We start from the raw sequence: 19649 nt of genomic DNA on the forward strand, positions 1-19649 counted from the left end.
TGCTCTCATAAACTCTGTGCGTGTTGATATATTTCGGTCAAATGTGACAATGAAGCGAAGGCCACAGAGTTGTGCGGTTTCTGCCAGCTTTGGGAGAGGAAGGGACCACACAGGGGAAGACTATGTGTGATGCCGTCCTTATTAAAAAGCAGGACATCCCAAGTCATCAGCCTGGAGAACAGAAGGCTCCGAGGAGACCTTATAGTGGCCGTCCAGTACCTGAAGGGGGCCCACAGGAAGGATGGGGAGGGACTCTACCAGGGAGCGTAGTGATAGGACACAGGGAAACGGCCTCAAACTGAAAGAGGGGAGATTTAGATTGGATATCAGGAAGAAATTCTTTACTGTGAGGGTGGTGAGCCCCTGGCCCAGGTTGCCCAGAGAAGCTGTGGCTGCCCCATCCCTGGAGGGGTTCAAGGCCAGGCTGGATGGGGCTTGGAGCAACCTGGTCTGGTGGGAGGTGTCCCTGCCCAGGGCAGGGGGTTGGAACTGGATGATCTTTAAGGTCCCTTCCAACCCGAACCATTCTATGATTCTGTAAATCCAGGCTTCATCAGTTCTGTTGCAACACATTTGTAGAAATATATATACATACTTAATCAATGAAGAATGGTACATTTTATGCGACAGGTGAATCAATACTCTCGACAAGATTGAGATCTGTGTCCATGCACTGCCCTTCACTAAAAACTTTCCTGTTATTTTTTGGGAAACAGTTTATCATTTCTGGGAAATGGTTTGAACAGTCCTATTAGGTCAAGATGATACTCATCCTTCTGATGTATCTTCTTTAATTGCAGTGAAGTTTCTGCCTCCCTGATTCATGCTGTCTCTGAAGAGTAGTGTGCAGACCTGAATGTCTGCCAGCACTTCCAGAGAAGAACCCTCATGAGCACAGCTATCTCCACAGCTTTCCCCGAAATAGTTCCTTCAAATACAGTTCTCGCTAAGCACTGGAAAGAGAGGTCAACTCGCTTTATATGTGGTTTATACACGTTTCTTGTACTCTGTTTCACCATTTTGTAATGCTGCTCCAGTTGATATGCATACCATCAAAATTTAAGGCCAGATTAAATAACTTTGCTCTGATTCAGAATACTGTTAATTAATGATACTAATCTCAAAGTAAGAAACTGTTCAACGTAGTAGATGGTGATATAATCTAACAGTGATGTTTCAATCTAAAGCACATGCTCACGTAGCAAAGCTAAACTAAGGGCATAGATCAGATCCCTCTGGAAATACGTAGTTCAGTCAGAGCTCTGAATTAGGCAAGAGTTTCCCGTGAGTGTCTAATTAACGCCACACCACGAAACATGTGTGCAAGCCCTTTATTTTAAGTTTTGCAGTAAGACTTCCTCCCGAGATTCTAGGCAATATAGTTCTTTAAAGCTGCATATATTTTTCTTGAGAAAATAAACAGTAACTACTGTGATGGAGAACAAGGTCAGTTGTTCAATTTAAATTAATCTAATAACTTTTAACCCTCCTTTTTATGCTCTAACTTTTTAGGATGATCCATATCGGTAAGAAAGTGTTTATATATTCCAACTATTAAGCTTTCAAAGCTCTCAAATGTCTGGTTCATAAATTACAGACAACACAGCATCAAAGAAAAGGGGAGAAAGCAGCAAGTCTTTGGAAGAAAGGCTTTACATTTTGCATTTTAAAAGGTACCCCCAAATCAAATATGTTTTATCACCACAAAAATATTTTATCCCTACGTTTATTTGCTACACTAAATTATCAGGTCTGTCAGGAGAATAGGATGCAGATGAAGGAATGAAGGACAGCAATAGAATAAAGGAGTCCAGAGGCCAGGAACAAGAACGATGAACTGTACTTAAAATACACATATATTACTTTAAATAGTATACGATGAATAGTGTAGGTATTCCCAGGTTTATTTTTGTATTAAGGAAGTGAATACTGACAAGATATTCCTTATATCTAAAGGGCAGCAACTGTCTTAATCATAGGGTTATAAATCTTCTATGAGTGTGCTGTATTTGAAGATCACACTGCGGTATGCTTCAGTATACCCCAGAATATTTCAGCGGTGTACATCAGCAGCGTTAATTAGACACGCTTTTCTCAAACTAGGCTTGGGAATGACTATTCCTTTGTCTCGATGCAGCGCTTTCACACGTGTGGAAGGTAAGCACCAGATGATCGTTTAGATACACAGTGATGCTGCAATGCAAATATTTAAATAGACTGACAGAAGAATGTAAAATAGTAAGTTAAAGATTTATTTTTTTTTCCTCAGGTCAACTAGAAGTCTATTAAAGATGAATCTATTAATATAAAACCAGCAAATGCTGATGGCAGTACAAAATAGACTGGTAGCTGCTGTACAAATATTTTATTATACATTACTACGGAGCAATTAACATGAATATGTTTACTGTAACTTCCCTGGTCCCACACCAGCTCCGTTCAGCCATCATGCAAGTGACTATAAAATCTAAATTGGGTGAATCCAACCGAAGTCAGGGACGTCCAGAATGTATGGAGGTGGCAACCAAACAGTTTGTAGTGGAAAGAGACAGAAACATAAAAGTAAGTTTAAAAGACGCTCTTTCACGCAGAAAGATTTATTAAAATGTTAAAACGGCATTTGACCACATGGTGGATCAAGTGGTTGCAGGTATGGAGCCTGATTGATAGAAATGCACTCTTTTTAGTATACAACTAACTCCAATCCAATTATCTTGAAGTAGAAAGAGAATATGGAGTATCTTGTTAAAGCAGCTAAGTTAGCAGGCAGAAGTCAAAGGCAACAGTGGCAATGGTGTGCGGGAGCTGGCATAAGGCTGCAAATCCATAAGGGTCGGAAAGGAGGAAAGAAAACATAAAAGCACCTGAATCGAGTAATGAAGAAGTAAAGAATATATCTGATGTGTCACCTGCACAGTATAAGATAGGTCCCCCCCAGAAGATGTATATGTAGAACCTGGAATACATGAAGTAGTGTTTGGGCGATGGCAAATCACAACAGTCTATATTACAGCTTTTTCAGTGTGGTTTTATTTCTTCCAGTTCAGCTCCCCTGAGGGTGCAGCGGGGCAGGAGTGGGGGGCTTTCAGTGCCAGTGTCAGTCCCTGCAGCGTGAGTGCCCCAAGCTCCTATCTTCTGAGGTGCTCTAGGAAACGGACCTTCCCTCTCTCTCCTCCCCAACACTGAAAGCAAACCAACCTGCTTATTCCATGGGAGAATGCTCACATGGAGTCTCACATTGACACAACGCATGAGGGTGTCACATCCCACTCTCAGGAAAGAGGGGGGGTAAGTGACTTCAGATGCGTAAATTCCCAACGGCGCGGACTAAGGTGGGATAAATCTCAAGGTCCATATACAAACATTTATTAGCTTCCCCAAATGGTTAGTATAGGTCCTAACAAGTCCACGATAATTGGTTAGGTATATAACAAATTATGGGAAATGGTGAGGTGTGCATTGTGTTACTGAACAACAGGGATAGGACAACTTACGGCAAGCGGTACTTAAGGTCCTACTTAAGGCTGTTACTTAACAACTCTAACTGTTACTTAACAATTCTAAGAGAAAAGAGAAACTGAGGGATAGAGAAAGGAAAAGACAGAGAAAAAAGACAGAGATAAAGAGATCACCGGTCCTGGTTCCCGCGCCTTTTTCAGGGAATCTTCCCAGGCACTATCTTCTTCTTTTGTTTCTTCTTTGTTCCCCCTTAGGGGCACTTATTTTCCCCTTTTCTGTTTGCTGCATTAGCATGGTCCGCCCCCCTTGCCGAGGACAGCCTTGTCTCAGGTTTCTCCCTTCTCCCAGGTGACGTGTGGCATGATTTGGGTGGAGAGATGAGTGCCATAGTCATACATGTTTAGCATGATGTCTGTAATCTTCATTAGCATATGCAGGGTGTGCGCTTTCATAGGCATTTCACGGATAATGAAGCAAAGGTCACTCATGGGACACAATGGCCTCATGAACTGAGAACTAGCAAGCTCACCACACGAGTGGCAGAACTATCCTGTCTTCACAGGACAGGTCTCCCACACTTCCAGGCGCCAGAAGTGTGAGCCTTATCAGTTCTTTGAAGGCCAGGCCTGCGTTAATTATTTCCTTGCAAGTGTGTGAGGCATTCCGTCGAAGGCTTGGAGGGCCTTCTGCCCCTCGTCAGGGAATTTACAGTCCGTCTCTTACAGAGGGAAGTAATCTTTTTTTTTTTACTTTGTTTTGTCTCGTAGACCTTAACATCAGGAATATGCATACTCACTGCCAGAGAAATTTCTCTCGGTGGGCTCTGATGAAGAAAGCCTGAACCCTCAGCATGTTCTTTCAACTTCTCTTTGTTCCACCTTCCATTGTCTCTCTCCTGTAAGTGCCTGTGTCAGTATGGTACACACATTTTCTATTTCATCCCTTCAAGTTCAGAAATGCTGAGAGAAATTTATCACAGCTGCTCAATTTTCTCAAGAGCACTCCCCAGTCCCAAGCTTCCTGTTGATGCAGAAGCAAGATGTGGTCAGCAGCGGCAATTTGTCAGCACTGATGCATTTTGTCTCGGGTAGATAAGGTCTTCGGCAAAACCAACAAACCACGAGCAGATTTTTTATTTTTTTTTTTTTCCCCTGGAAAACCAGCTGATTTCCCAATGCAAAGGCTGGTGCTCCAACTTTCAGGGGTAATGGCTCAGCGCAGCCCTGTTGGCTCTAACACGTGTTGCCAGGGCTGATAGAGTTTACGAGCCTGTGAGGGTGCTGGGAGGTGGATCACCAGGCAGCCCCACGGCATTGGTGCCCTGGGAGGTTCTGCCTGCGCGGTGTGACCCCACCGTGGCTGTCCCCCCCCCAGGGATGGCAGGACACGCCATCCCCAGCATCTCCAGGCACCCTGCAGGCTGCTCAGGGCTTTCACGGGGGAGGGCATTGTGCTGTTCTGCTTGGCTTTAGGGAATAGAACGGGTTAAAAAAACCCAGTCCAGTACATTTCTTATAGCCACGTATAGCATCAGGCAGAACAGATTCTGAGTGATTTTAAGAAGTTTATTTATAACCAGAGCTGGATATGAGTTTTCCATTGGAATTTCCCAACAGAAAATGTAGCTTCTGGAAAACTGATTTCTGTGAGAAGCTTTTTATAATGCCAAAAAATATATTATCCTTTCAAAAATTAGCATATACTTCATTTTAATTTTTATTTGAGCCAAAGCAGAGAATTTTAATTTAGTAGTAGTAGTAGAACTGGCTGCATTTTCTTATGGTACATGGATTTCCTTATGAGGCAAGTAACCCCTCCAGTCCCATCCTTCATACGGGGCAGCATCCCTGCGGTGCTTTATCTTCCGTAATGTCACTTATAGTGCAAAGTTTGATGTGCGTATTATCTCGCAGGGTAAGGAGGGGTGCGGGTGGTCTGGCGCTACAGAACCTATTGCACATTAGGTGCACCACAGGAAAACGAAGTTTTATTTCTTAAGTGATTCACATCGCAGTGCTTCAGGCCATTCCAACAAATCAGAATGAAACATTGCAGTTTTAGGAATGCCAAAATACTCATTTTCAAAACTGCAGTGAACGGTCTGGATCATATGGGATGCCATAATATGAAACCATATATTTTTTTTTCTCTGTAGAACAGTTCAAAATAAACTTGCACTAATTCAGGACGTAAATGAAATGGTTATCATTGGAATTCACTTTGGGCCTAAAATATATTTTTATTGGTTTTAATTCACTTTCACTCGTAGTCATTTATTATTATTCACTTACAAAATATTTGATTTCAAGAATGGTTTATCCTGTTAAACTGTCATGTGAATAAACTGAACTTCCATGCAATGGAAATGAAAATAAAATTTAAAATATGTTTGAAATGGTCCTGGTTATGAGACAAACTTTTCCAACATCTCTTCCTGGGCTTGTTTTAGTCCCGCCCTCCCGAAACAAGAAACCAAAGAAAAGCAAATCCCGTATTAGCTAATGGATTACAGAGAAAAAAGATTTCAAACACACATCCTGATGCCTCATCATTGTAGTTACCATAAAATACAAGTCATAGACAAATACAGAATTTCTGTGAAATGCCAGTTTGCTTGTTCCTGGTTCATTTGAAGTGTGTGGGGTATTTTACTTATTTATTTTTCCTTAAAAGGTAGGGACATTAAGAGAAATTAGAAAGGATTAGATTCAGTGAAGAAATGAAAGGAAACGAAATTTTAAAAGAGGAAAGGAAATGTTGCCGTAATGAGTTGAAATTAATAGCGTAGCAATTCATTTAGGGCATATGGCAAAAACTACGATTGTATTTCTGTGTTCGAGTTTGTTTATTTTGTGATGCTATCCTAGTGCTTACTTCTTTTTCCATTTATACTACATCATATATCCATTTTTAAACTTATTTTAAGTCCTAGCTTACATTTTAAAACATAGCTTCCAGGTTTATACTAAATTAATGTCTTTAACGTGCTGTGAAATTCTTTGTCTTGCATTTTTCAGCATAATGGGGCTTCTATTTTCTATATAGATCCCTAGCAACCAGCAAGGCCAAGTATATACAAGATTACTTTTTGATGAGCTGGAAAACACCAGTAGATGTTAGTGAATAAACTGGCCAGTAAAAATACATTTTACAAGTGTTTAAATTATCTGTAATTTAAGCTTAAATAATATGTTAAAATTACTTCCAAGACTATACTAGTTCTAAGATATTTTTTTCATAGTTCGATTTCAGAAAGTGTTGCCAAATGAACTCTATAGACAGGGACCAAAAGTCATTTTCTTTCCTTGAACTAACTGTTTAAATACAACAATTTGGTTCATCAAAGGGCATATTTTCCCACGGCTTTACTTTTATTTGAAGATCTTCTAGTAAATTCTAGTCCGTACTTAGGGGTATTGTCTAACCTTTTCCCAGAGAGAGTCTCAGCTACTCAAAGAGATCGGGGGGGAGGAGGGGAGGGCAAGGCGGAGAAGAGCCGCAGAGACTGCACACTCTTCCTGATGTAATAAAGGAGAAATTTAATTAAAACACACCTGCTGGATGTAGTCTGCCAGAACTTAGTTATATGAAGTGGCAGATTCTTATGGATGAGAATGGCTATTCTCCCTATTTTTAACTGGGTACAGCATAATAATTCAAACCTGTCCATTGTCCTTTAAAGTTCAGAGCCTCACCATTTGTCACAGGCAGGCTTAGCAAAGGTGCTGCGTCACAGCACACGCAGCGTTGAGGGAGCGTCGTTTAGACCCTCTGTTTTAAGGAGCTTCTTAGTTCTTAAAGTACAGACAGGCCAAACTAATGTCCATGTCTTGAAAGTGGATGAATAAAAAGGCTGTTTGACTATTCTGAACGCATCATCAGTGACTTCCAGAAAAGAAAGCCAAGGATTAATTCATTATTTGTCTTTTTCCTTCATAACGCCACACACTTTTCTTACTTGTCTATTCTATTCCCTGGAGGTCTGACGTCTCTGCTTTTTAGGTCAGGCAACACAAGACTAATATCGCTTTTAACTCCTTTGGTGTTAAAGGTTACCCCTGGCTAAATCCAGTGCAGCAGTGCTAATCAACGAGCGTGATAAACTCCAATTTGGTGGATATGACAGATGCCAAGTTAAAACCTTCTAAAGCACAGAGGATAAGGACTGGACAAGGACTGGACAGGACTTCAAAGCACTGTTCACAATCATCATGTTCTTGGTGATTTTCCTACCCAAATCCTATTGACATCAAGACCACGAATGAAAATCTTTGGAGTATGATCCATTGCCAAGATATTTTTGCCTACTGTCTCAGGAGACTAGAAAAAAAAAGTGACGTGTAATGTGATGTGAAGGGGGCAGGAAAGGAGATACTGAAGAAACCCTTAGTAACTTGGCAAACAGTATTACTTTACACATAAACTTACCTGGCATAATCCAGAATATGCTAATAGATTTCATATACAGTTGCATAGGCACCCCTTCAACAGTTTATATACCTTTGAAAGTAACTAATAGCAATTTAAATAGCTAACATTTGTATCTGGAAGAAACTACAGACAAGAAAAATACAGTTTAGCAATGGTAATGCACTAGTAAAGTATAAATGAATCGTTGGGTCATTTCATAAACGATGTTAATGAGGCAGTGTACATCTTGCTGTGACACTGGCCTTCGGTGGAGCCCAAACACCTTTCGCATTAGCATACCAACTGTAACTCCACTCCAGTAGAAAAACCTCCACACCTAGAAAAAACTCAAGTGATGATAAGTAACGGCTACTTTGCTCCGTCTCTTCTTAACGCTTGCTGGACAAAAGTATGATAATAAGAATGCAACTCCTCGCCACCTCCCTCATGTCTTGGTATCGCAGTGTAAGTCTCTAAAAGAAACAGGTACTTAGGGAGACTGCAATATTTTAAAAAAACCCGTTCAGATTAAAACAAATAATTAAGTTTTCATATGGTTACCAGGAGCCAGGTAAGGTTCAAGTGTGATATTCTTGCCTGTCCCTGCCCCAAACCTGTGCCCTAGGTTAGACTTGTTGGCTTCTCTGTACAGTGATGGAAAGAGATGGTGCCTGGTCTCTTCTGTAGAAAATAGCTGTAGTATTTTCCGTCCCACACGTAACTGAAGTCCCCTTTAGGTGACAGTTTATCCATTGCAGGAATCTAAACCCTGCTGACACGTGTTATTCTTTTACTAATCCGCTCTCCTTTGCTTAGTAATCCATAACTATTCACCACAACATTGGACTCATTGGAACCACCAGCCAGAGGCACCCAAGGGTTAGATCTTGTCATTAAAAGCAACTAACTGTTGCTTTTACAGTTCTATCCTGTTCCACTCACCAACTAATATGTTTAGATTTAAATTTACTTCTCATTTTATGATATTCTGATACTGTGAAAATCTCAGACTAATCTGGTCTCTAAAGATCCTTCGATGAGATGAACAGATAATAATGTAATGAAGTGGAAATGGAATAATACACTTTTAATTAAATCTTGATACAAGCTCAGTTGTCTAGAAAAAGATCCTTTCTAAAGCATATTATTTGGTGACTTATTCTTTTTTTTGTACAGTGGCATTATCCTAACACAGACTATTCCTTATGTGGTTATTAACTTTTGTTCAATTATTTCCCTACAGGCAAAAATCTGCCAGCTTCAGGAAAGGCACCCAATGAAATCTCACAGTAATCCTCACACAATGTAAAGAACAATGCCCTCGTCGCTATTAAAGACAAGGGAAATCACAAACTTGGAAAATGAAATGCCGTGCAAGAGGAGATGCTCATCCATCCCAAAGCTCAGCTAAGGTCCTCGCTTCATAGACAAGTCCCAGAAAGACCAATTGGAACCACGGGGCTCTGTGGAGGGGTTAAACCAATTTATTGGCTGTGGAAGGGTCTAGCCCTCAAGGATTGTTAGGAATGTGAGAAAACCCAGCCTTTTCTTTTGTTTTCCTGTTTCAATACGCAGTGTCTCCTTTAATCTCCAGAAAACAAACAAACTAACAAACCTGGCTAAACACTTTGCCAGTGGTGTCCTGCACAGCAGGGTTTCTGCAGAGGCAATACAGAGTGGTGGATTTACTGGGAGGGATGTGCTATGGGGCCACAGCACCTCTGTGGTCGTAACTGTCGCAGTACATGTGTTCTGAGCAAGCAGGTGGGACGCTGAAGCTTTATGTGAGATTGCAGTAATCTCTAACCAGACCTATCAACTTTATATCAAGGAAGCATTGGTACAAAGCTCTAGGGAATTGAAAAATCAGGCTATCATACACTTATTATTAAAAACACTTGTTTTGTTAGAACCAGTAGGTTAGCCTTGACTAGATTTTGCAGTTTACTCATCTCAGTGGTGTTAGACCAGGTTATGCTAGTTCAAAATCTGCCTCAGCAGAATAGGTTTCTAGATTTTTTAGCCTGATTTAGACTTCCAGATTATACCAGGAAGGCAATCGGCTTTTTTTTGCAGAGAATGCTTTCTGTATATGTATTATGCAGCATGGGAAATAAGTAAAAGGCCTCTGAAAGGACAAATACCGTATGTCTGTGAATAAAGATTAAGTAGAATTTGACCCACAGTAATAAAGGATGGACAAAAGCGTAAAAATTTTAATAGACGATGCCATTTGAAAGAGTTTATTTAATTCATTACAACGCTTATTTACGGGTATTTCCTCATACCATAATTACCTGATTTAAAGATAATCTGCACTGGTAAAAATGAGCACCATAAAACTTCCTCCAATATGAACTGGTTGTAGATACCTGCTTCTCTTTTTACAGCTGAAAGAAAAAAGACCTCTAACAAAATATATTACTACAAATCGGAATGCTAGAATTCTTGCCTTTCCTTGACCACACATAAATGTTCTTCTCAACTGGCTCCAAAGAACTGAGTGTGAAATCAAAGCAGCAACTACTTATCCTCAATATCTTGGAAAGCTCTGGCTGTACATTTAATAATGCATCTCCATGTGATGCTGAAAGTTCATTCAGAGAGGAAATAAGACTATATAAAGTTTAATGTGTAAAGCCTAACTATGCAGTTTGGGATTATGACAAGAAGTTGATGACATGTAAGGTACATGATTATTAACCCCCTTCCCCACTGGAGCAGGGACCAGGGCCAGTCCTGTATCCCCTTGTGTGACACAGACCTCTGAACGTGAGACTGCGAGCAGCTCTCAAAGTCTGTCATTTTTGCTCTCTTGTGTTCAGTGTGATTCAAAAATGCCATTGGCAGCCTTCTTATCAAGGACACGTTGCTGGGAAAACACTTAATGTCAGGACAAACCCCCAAATGTTTGTTATTGACAAAGTTTTGTGCAAGGTTTTGATCAACTCTTCATTGCCTCAACAGAAATCAGATCTTTCAATAACTCTAAGTGAATATTTTTAACGTATAATAGCCAAGCAAGTTTGAGAGATGCTGACAAAGGATCTCTCCTAGCCAGTCCTAGAAGAGATGAGAGTTGAACCATTCAACTGTGAGTTGAAATTGCCAGGCCGCTTCTCCAAGGGGTGATACTTCTTTGGCATTCCCTTCTTCCACACCCTTTCAGGAAACATTCCGATCAGATTTGCGCGTACATGGGTGGTACGTTAAGATATCACCTCAATCTGGCACATGATTGCGTTGAACATATGAAACTATTCTGATACACGCCAAAGAACCAGCTAAACAGGATGCTGGTTGTCCTGAGGACCAGGATTAAAGAGAGCACCCTGAAGGACATCAGAGTAGGTCCTGAACTGGGGCAAATGTGAAGTTTTGTGTATGAGATACAGAAACTGCATTCAGAATGTGGCCACTGGTATCAGTCATTCTGTGCAAGCAGCGCTGTTAGCAGGTTTTTAATAGAGGATGAAGAGCTGAACGCTGTACGTGAAATTCGGTTGTTCCAACATAGATGAGCAAAACTCATAATGATGGAGAGGAGTGCCTCTGAATAAAGATTAAGTAGAATTTGACCCACCGTAATAAATGATGGACAAAAGTGTACAAATTTTAATAGATGATGTCATTTGAAAGGGTTTATTTAATTCATTACAATACTTATTATTCAGGCTTTTTAATATTCAAAATAGTTTCTTAATTTATAGCTTAATCCATGATAATAAGAACAGAATCCTTAAACAGTTCCTTTCTCTTCTCACAAGAAAACCTTCATATGCCTTTATTATCAGTGATAGGAAATTTCATTTCCTGAGCCAGCCAGAAATCTCTGTTGAATTTTCTACAGCTGATAACTTGAAACCATTCTTTTCATTGCAAGAAGCTGCTTCTTCATGTCTGAGATACTTTTTTGCCTGTCTTCACTTGTCTCCTGCAATTATGTTGATTTTTTTGATAGAAGATCCTCTTTGTTTCCTGGACATATTTGGTACAATGCTCTTGCAGATTAGCTTTTTTAAAAGTGTATTTAAAATTTCAGTTTCCACAGAAAATAAATCCAGAGCTTCTACCTATGCAGTTTATTAAAATATTCTCCCTTCTCCCCTTCATCCAGAAAACGACATTTCGACTGAGTTTTTCAGATTGCTGTTTCTATATTCCAGGGTTTGTATTTGTAAAATAGAGGAAGTTATTCCTGTATGTTAAAAAAATCTGATACAACTGCCTCCCCTTTGTCTATATATTGATACTTCTCCCTATGCTCTGTACATCTCTAATGCTTTACAGAATGTGACGAGAGCACAATTGCCTGAAATATATTATTTTTCCTGCTATACAGGAAAGCATCTGAGCATAAAACTGATGCAAGCAAGAGAAGAGTTTGGGAACAGTGGTAATAAAATAAAAGTTAGACTACTGGAAATTATTTTTTCCTGAAACAGAGGAAAACCAGCATACACACATTTTTGCAGAGTGATAATTCCTTGTGTGCTCTCTTCCAGGGAAACCATATGTGTATATTCTCTCTTATTCAGAGCAGACTTAGTCACTGAAGACTCCAGCTTGATGACAGTTAAAATCAACATATGCTTTGAAACTGAACATTTGGTACTTAGGACTGAAAATATAAGGCACACTGGAAATAGCTAACATTATTTTAACCACTTGCATAATCAACATTTCTGAGTCCTTCTTACCGATTGAGTCTTAAACAGTGTTTTTGTACAGAGGAACAGATTTATGGAGAACACGCATCTACTACTTCACATGCTCGCGTCTCTGGAGTTTCAGACACTCTTCATTTTAGCCTCCTCAAAGGACGAGAAAATCAGTCTGAGATCTCTGTCTCCTAGTTGGAGTTCTTTAACTTGTTGAATACTAAATAAAATGTTATCGTTAACCATGCTTTAAAAAACACCAAACAGCCACTTTATCAAGAGAGTTATCTATTTTTATGATTATTGGTGAAGCGTGTCCTGAGAAATCTTATAGGATTTAACCTCAAGAGACAAAGGAAGATAGTACTTGTTTTTCAGAACCTTATAAGAACTGGACATAATCTTGGTACCAGATCTCTGAGCATCCACAAACAGAGGTTACAGCACAATCTCAGATAATTAAAGATCTTCACTATCAAAAACTGAGAGTCCAAGGTTGACAATAATTAGTGTTTTTGAAGATCCAAAGTTGATCTTGGGTGAATAATTCCACATATACTCAATTCTCAGAAAGCTCCCTTGAAAAAATAGTCATATCAATTCCAGACCTGTACGGTAGGGATAGGTTGACAGATTTAAGAGATGTACTATAAAGCGTTTGGGTTCTACAATGATGACGGCTGAAATACTTCATTTTGATGAGGGTTTGTAGAAACCCAAGGAAAGCAAAATACATGGGAAGTTCCATTTCCTCTTTTTCCGTGCCTGGACTAGAATTTTGTTCTACTGACAAAAGTCATCAAGAAATAATGAGTTTTTTAAGCTGCTTTGGACCAGATTCACTCCCCGAGGTAGTCAGTTTTAATACAGCAACGATGATTGTACTAGATCAACAGCTTCAGGACAGCCACTCTCAGAATTACAGTCATTACGTATGTTAAGCAACACTCCCTTCGAGATGATGAAGAGCAAACAAACAAGAAGCTAATAAAATGACTACCCTCCTTAAATAAAGAAGCCCAAGTGCGATCCCATTAGAAAATAAAGAGATTAAGGTAATGAATGTAGGTGTAACAGCAAATAGACCTAAGAAAGTCTTTTGAAAGAGAACTTTATATTGCTTTTAAGTAGAGGAGGGGCAAGGCAATGTCCATTACAGATGACAGAAAGAAGCGTTTGCTGTAGCCCTGCCCCATCGCAGCAATAGCACAATCATTACCTCGCAGTCATTTCGCACAGTCGTCTGAAAATGTGATTACCACCTACAGCTATAGACATACCCTAACTTCTTTTGTTGTGGTCCTTCACCCAGGGATCACTCAAAAACCTTAAATAACTTGCTGACAGGTTCAATCTTGACTTTTTTTTTTTTGTTGTTGTAGAAATACAATAACATCATAGCATTTAGAGATTTTTCAAATTATTTCAGTGTTGGTTTTCCCCTCAGGTTTTTGTACTGCTCTTCCATTTGTATGAAGTAATCTAAGGTGCCTCTTTGTCTCTTGGGACATTGTCAATCTCAGTTCCTTGGTTCTTAATTTCATACTTGATGTGTTTTATTTTACCTTTTATGGTAATTTAAGGTAATTTAAGAAAGTGTAAGCATTTTATGACTCTGTTCACTGGTGCAATTTGTGGTATCCTCAAAATCTTCCTTTATGCAAAAATGTAACACACCTTATATGTAAAGTCAAAAATTCATTTGTATAGATAAAATCATAATAGCCTAATCCAGGAATCACTACTAGTCCAGAAAAAGAAAGAAAAAGGAAATAAAGAAATTAACATCCCTATAAATACAAAATTCTCAGTAACAGTAATACAGCTAAATTTGTTGCACGTGCACTTTCTAGTATCTAACTCTTTTCCCTGTTTTAGGCTCACTTTGCCACTGCTCCGCTGGGTCCTAAGGTTGGTGGCTTCATGTTAGTGTGTGCCTGTATGTGGCTGTGCGTAGCAGCAACTTTTCATCATCCGAGTCCTTTGCCGGGAGGAATATGTTGATAACTTCTTCTCCCTCACTTCAGGATCTGACTTGGGCTGTTACATATTTGCGAGCATACATCCTGCTTTGTCTTCATTGGTCTGCAACGTCACGTTATGTCTGATTTTATGACTTCTCTTTTCTTTTACATACATGAAATACTATGATCTCTTTGTTCTCCTATCCCTAAATCCAGTTTTTCCACTTCTATGTTTGCATTTTTTTAGCTGACCATTTCTGAGCTGTTTATAGCCATGGGAGCTGAAGTGCCAGACTATGCTGAAGGCAGCATGAGTTTTGTCAGGGAGATGAAGAGTCTTAAACAAGTTTTTTCTCTGGACCAAAGCATCTCCCACTTTACCTTATCTTTGCTAAGAGTCAGCTCACAGATTTGATTAGCCTTTCCTGGAACAGCTCAAAAGTCCCACGTGAAAACTTCAAACTAAAAAAACCGCCTTCCAATAAGGTTTAGTCAGAAACTATATTCTTCACCAGCAACTATTCTCACGCAGCTCCTTTGATAGTTTTAGATGTTTTAAGAGATTTCTAGATTCTTCTGTGAAAGTCTGTCCAGCAAAAGCTTTTCCCAATACTCTCATTTTGTACAACAGATTTCAGATTTTTATTCCAACTAGGCACCTCGTCCCCATTTTCATTAAAAACAAACTATTTAAAGGTACATGAGAACTATAAATTCTGAAGGGCTGGCCAGCCTCACACCTCTTGACCCTGGGAGGGTCAAACTAAGTTAGGCACAGCAAGACGTGAACAATTTTTTTCACAATACTGTCATACGAAGAGACAGAACGAATACTGTTAAAAACAAGAAAAGGATTATCATCAGCAGAAGATTTGGATATATACAGATAGGGAAGAGATTAACAATTCTGTAGTCAATCCCTGCTGACATATAACATCCTCTGATAAACTTCAGGAACAGGCATATTTTGTTAGATGTAATAAATTTCTCGTAGGGATAGTGATGTTTTGACTCTAATGAGTGCCTATGATACATCTGACAAGTTTAACTGGTGTCCCTCTACTTCACAACAAAAAGATGGGATTTCTCTTATTAATGACACAATAAAGCAACAGTGTTGAGAAATGGTGTGGTGAATCCTGCCCGACAATTAAATTACAATAAAATTATTATAATTTGTAAAATAATAATAAAAAACATTTCTGGACACTGAAAAAAGGTACATTATGCAGTAGTTAGGTCACTGAATTGAAAGAACAAAAACACTGCTGCTCATGCCTGCTTTCAGGTTAAATTTTTATATTTTCTTTGGTTTTATATCTCTAGTTTATAATACATGGCTAACACGAGAAACAAATATTAACGTTTTTATCATTCTACTATCTGTCTCTTGGCTTTATCCTAAGCTGTACACTTTTGTTGCCTTTCTTTGTAGAGCCCAGAATCTTCTATCCCAAAACAAATAAGGGTCTTCCTGGTTGCTCCCTAGTTTGGTATTTACACTACTCTTTTGGAAAAGAAACATGGATGGACTTGAATCTCTTTAAGTAAGGAATAAGCCTGAACCAGCTCTCTTGTTACTTTGGAGACTGATCTGGTTTTCAGAAAGTTATGCAAAATTGAGTACCGCTGCCAAGTCCTTCTCTGGTTACTTGTCAGAAGAAAAGAATGAGTAACCCAGTCTTCTGTAGATGACCCAACATTTTGTAACATGTTGTAAGCATGGGAGAGAGAATTCCAGAAGCATCCCGCTCTCTAGCATTGCCTACTGATTGACTAAGACCTACGTCAATCCTACTTTCACCACCACCACTCCTCCTCCTCCTCCACCTCTTCCTCCTCCTCCTCCTCCTCAGTTATCTAGGAAACAGTCATTTAACTAAACAATCTTGACTGCCTCATCTGTCATAGGCATTGTAACACTGAGTGCTGCAATTATTACTAGTCTGTGAATATGGACTTTATGGCCTGCAAAACAGAGCAGAACAATTCAAAATCTGTTCCTTCTTTTTAATATGTTCCACGGGGAATAACTCATACAGCTTAGACATGCATTACTGTTATAGATGATGAATTTTTCAATGCCATGCAAAAATTTGTTTTCATTACACAGTTTATATGAGTAACAATTTCATGAGTCTTTTTTTCCTCTGTTGACGAAGAAATCAAAACAGTTTTATTTCAGATCTTGCCAGGATGAGTTCTGATTTGTGTTCTGAAATATAAATAAATACATGACTTTTGCCTTCTAAGCTAAGGTAGATCAGATATTCAAAAGATTTCAATTGGATAAAAAAAATTTGATCTTCTCATGGATTTTTGTTACAGTCTATTAATTTGCCTCTTTCTCAGCTTGTTATTTGATGTTCCTAATCAACATGAACTTCAATTTCCACTTGAACTTTAATTGTCTAAAGCTATCTTTGTTAATAAAATTTAGTTCCATAAGTATGTATTCACGATAATTGAATACATTTTTGTTATCAAAGCACTAGAGGTAGAAAGTAATGAGGTTGCTCATTGAAAGGGGGTTGGAGTAGATGACATTTAAAGGTCCCTTCTAACCCAAACTATTCTATCTCTCTGTTGTCATGCGTCTTACCTTGAAACAACGGTTACTGGCCTCAATCAGGAGCCTGATACCAGACTAAACATAATATAGAAGTGACGCTATGTTCCTACAGCGCAACATTTTTCTTTTCTAGTTTGAAATAGATGGTGTCAGATTTTCATTAACTTCCATATTTTTTGTATTGAAAGCTAAGAATAGTTCAATCCATATGTTTTCCATCACGGAAGAAAAGCAGCAAGACTACTACTGGAAGCAGCTCTCCTAAAGTCCTCACATTTTGGTGGTGGGGGGTGTCATTTACAGCAGCTGTAGTTGAACTGAAAATTAAATAATGACTGTTATAGGAGGACCTTGCCTCTCACATTCATTGGAGAGGCTGAAATAATCACTGCTTGGCAATGTACAGCTGTGGTGTTGAGGCCGTATGTGTAAAGATGAGACAGAGTCTGGTTCCAAATGAGATATTTGGATTGCATTGCACATGACAAATACTGCATACGGAGTTTCAATTCATTTCCTCCTTTAAAGATCAGTCTTGCTTTAAAACTTCGGACATAAATTTTCCTTGTCCCCTCACATAAATACGTCTACTGAACCAGAAATAAAAAGATCAATATTGAACCCTATAGTCTCTGCTTTCTTACAAACTGTATTTCCAACTGCCATGAAGTTGCAGTTTTCTGTCAACTCATCACACCGAGAAAATGGGGAAATTATATATAAAGGAAAGAAAAACTCTGAAATTTCTTGATTGCATCAATGAAGATCAGCTTGGACAACGAGATGAGTGTTTGCAAGACATTTCTAATTGTATACAGGACACGTTCTTTATTTCTTTGTCCTGTTTGTGACATGACAGAGAAACCTGGTCCCTGCTAATCCAGGATGTGAAGGGATAGTATTTTCTTACAACAGAAAACCAATGCATTCTCTTCTCAGATTTTGCAGCTCTAAAGGAGATGAAGTCACATTCTCAAGTGAGCAAACTGTTAGCACAACAACTGCCTTTTAAAAAGTTATTATATTCCCATTTATAAAACATGGCAGCATTTTCACTTTTTAACCAAACATTTTGTGAAAACATCCTATGAATGTGTCAACTTTCCTCTAAGTGTAAGTGACGTTAAGTCATTTCTTTTGTAATAATGGATGCCATTACACAGAATACAGGGGAGAGAACAGAAGGGGTTCTGTAATAATAAAAACAAAACAAAGGCTACCTATTGTGCCATGAAACAAGGGTACTTGATGTCAGAACCATTAAAAGTCTGAAATCATACTTGAAGCATACTTCATTTATTTTAATTAATTTTTCCGAGAAAAGGTTCCAGGAAAAAAACGCCACAGAGCTTAGTGAATAAGAAAATGTTTTCTGAGTGTTTATATATTAATTATGTATTATTATTTTTTCCATTATGTGATAACTAATTATCATTCTCCTTAAATAAAGTCACACTAACACCAGGTTTTGTTTATTTTATTTTTTTATGTTTCCTCTTTTTTTTTTTTCTTTTCTAAACAACTGATCAGAATTCAGAGCAACTTTTACGTAGACCTGCTACTTGATCATCCGTGCTTGGGTTTTCTTGAGTGGTTAACATATATAGTTCATAGTCCAGACATCCAAGCTCAACAGCGATCTGGCATTTCTATCTCCGTCTATTTTCTGTCTCCTGAAAATACAGGATTTTTGAGATCTCTAAATCCATTTGAGAACTCTGAATCTATTAAGAAGCCCAGAAGCCATTCCCTTCCCAAAACCTATCCCCTCTGCCATCTTACACAAGGAAACCATGGAACAATACATTGTACAGCAACAAAAACTGGTGTCAACCTCCACTTGGCCTTGCTGCCTTCCTCACTTTAGCATAACTTGTGCTTATTGAGTGCCTGAGCTCCCTGCAAAAGCAGACAGCTGTCATTCAACATTGAGTTTGCACATATTTATTGAAAGTTTACCTGTTTTAACATCCGTTTTCTTTGTTTGCTTTCTTATTGTTATGCTTTTTCATGAAGGACTCTCCTGGGAGATGATCCCGATCTGTAGATGGCTGTAACACAACCCGTGCTCCTTTCCCAGTGAAAGCGTTTCTATTGATCTGTCCTTTCATTAAGGATGAGGAGCAGAAAACAAAACCTATCAAACACTGTTATTCTGCTCTGAAACATAACCACTACCATATCATGGCTTGTATGGAGCATGAGCCATCCCTCAACAGTACCTGCAGCTGCTTTCCTTCAGCAGGGAGGATTGTTATTGGCAGAGCTCCTGCACCTTTGTGGCTTCTCTCTCGGTAACCGTGGACAGTTTTTAAGCAAGACTTGGCTCCAGAGGAGGTGTGTGGTGTGTTGGAATGAAGCTGAAGAGTTAGGATGGCACAGAGAGGGGTTACAGGCTGAACTCCATAATTCTGTACCGGCCTTTGTGAGCCAGGCTGTTGGATTATTCCTTCTGCTCACCCACGGGGATGCTTCTCACAGAAAACAAACACATTTCTTCTTACATCTGAGTCCTGAGGGATAACATGGGTACAAGTCAAACATTGATGACCTTGTTTAGTTTTGTTTTGTTTTTCTCATATA

This window comes from Larus michahellis, chromosome 5 (assembly GCF_964199755.1).
Source record: "Larus michahellis chromosome 5, bLarMic1.1, whole genome shotgun sequence".
NCBI classification, from domain to species: domain Eukaryota; kingdom Metazoa; phylum Chordata; class Aves; order Charadriiformes; family Laridae; genus Larus; species Larus michahellis.